Source organism: Macrobrachium rosenbergii, chromosome 49 (assembly GCF_040412425.1).
Source record: "Macrobrachium rosenbergii isolate ZJJX-2024 chromosome 49, ASM4041242v1, whole genome shotgun sequence".
NCBI lineage: Eukaryota > Metazoa > Arthropoda > Malacostraca > Decapoda > Palaemonidae > Macrobrachium > Macrobrachium rosenbergii.
In genome coordinates this window covers 13,372,546-13,374,114 of record NC_089789.1, presented here as the reverse complement: position 1 = coordinate 13,374,114, position 1,569 = coordinate 13,372,546, and the positions used below count along the sequence as shown (strand labels likewise).

At 44.6% G+C, this 1,569-nt stretch overlaps 1 protein-coding gene across 1 annotated transcript in view; it reads right to left on the bottom strand.

The window, feature by feature from the left end:
• The window catches only part of LOC136832099 (hemocyte protein-glutamine gamma-glutamyltransferase-like), a 29,803-nt gene extending 29,111 nt beyond the window's left edge, over positions 1 to 692 (bottom strand). Inside the window, exon 1 of the mRNA XM_067092751.1 lies at positions 568 to 692. The gene's annotated coding sequence lies outside the window, so the exon portion shown is untranslated. The remainder of the gene's footprint in view (positions 1 to 567) is intronic.
• Between the last annotated feature and the right edge of the window lie 877 nt (positions 693 to 1,569).

Genomic DNA, 1,569 nt, shown 5'->3' with positions numbered 1-1,569 from the left:
TGTCATGACCCCTGGTTCAACAATTCCGTGAAGAGGCGGCAGGACAGAGCGCTAGAATTTGTAACGATCACAAGTGAATGTTAAACCATACGTTACTGCTGTTAGCTAATCTTTGAAATTAGATTACTTGCAAGAAAAAGAATCATAATTAAAAGACTATCAGTCCACTTGCCTTATTCAAATCATCCCCCCCGCCCAACATCCCAGGATACTCCGAATCCATCGGACGAAAGCGGCGCTAATGCTAACGGTTATTTTCAAATTCCCCTCACCGACAAACGAAACCTTACAATGCACATGTTTATAGAACGTTTTCTGCTCAAAATTATTTTTTCTTTTATTTCTCAAAATATTTGTATATATATTTATATATAGATAGATGGATAAATTCTTAATTTTTCTCGAGATTATTTTCCTAAACAACTTATTTGAAATTTTAATAAAATCTTACAAAAATATATAAATAAATAATTAAGCATTTAAGCATCAAACTCCAAAAGACAAATGATACAAGAATAATTTTAATAAATAAAGAATTAAAATAAATGAATTGACAAAAAAACTTACGTGGATAAACACACTCAAACAGAAGACAGGAAATGAACAACAACCGTACCCAAAATCTTGATGCCCTCAACTACCAGTAATCAGTCAGTGGCCTCCAATATATCTTTTCTTGCCCTCGGTTGCCAGTTAGTCTTCAGTAGTTTTAATTATGTCATTGCTTGGGTCTGTATCATTGATAAGTCTTCTTTACACGCATTTGAATTTCAAATTAACGGCCCCTGTAGGCTTGCTCTTTATGTATAGGGTTTACTTTCTGAGCAATAATAATAATTATAATAATAATAATATAATAAAAATATTTTTTGAAAGCTTGAATTTCAAGTCAATGGCCCTTGTTGGCTTGTTGCATATGAATAGGGTTCATCTTCTCAATAATCTATTATATTAATTTCCTTAGGTGCCTTTCTGTGTGTGTGTGTGTCCCTCCCCTTCCATTCCCCTCTCCCCTTCCCCTGCCCTCCGCTTCCCCCCTCCCTTTCACCTCGCCCTTCTCCCTATCTTTCCCTTTCCATCTCCCTTTCCCTTTCCCTCTCCCCTTCCCTTTCCCTCCCCCTTCCCCTCCGCTCCCCTTCCCCTCTCTTTCACCTCCCCTTCCCCTCCCCTCCCCTCCCCATCACCCTTCCTTCCTTCCCCTCCCCTCCCCATTCGCCCTCCCTTTCACCTCCCCATTCCCCTCCCTTTCACCTCCCCATCCCCCCTCCTCTTCTTCCCCCTTCCTTTCCCTTTCCCTTTCCCTCTCCCCTTCCCTTTCCTCTCCCTTCCCCCTCCCTTTCACCTCCCTTCCCCCTCCCCTTCCCCTCCCTCCCCTCCCGTCACCCTTCCCCATTCCTTCCCACTCCCTCCCCTTCCCCTCCCTTTCCCTTCCCTTTCCCCTCCCTACCCTTCCCCCTTCCTCTCCCCCCTCCCCTACCTGTCACCCTTCCCCTTCCCTTTCCCCTCCCCACCCTTCCCCTCCCTCTCCCCTCCCCTCCCCTACCCTCCCCCTTCCTCTCCCCTCCCCTT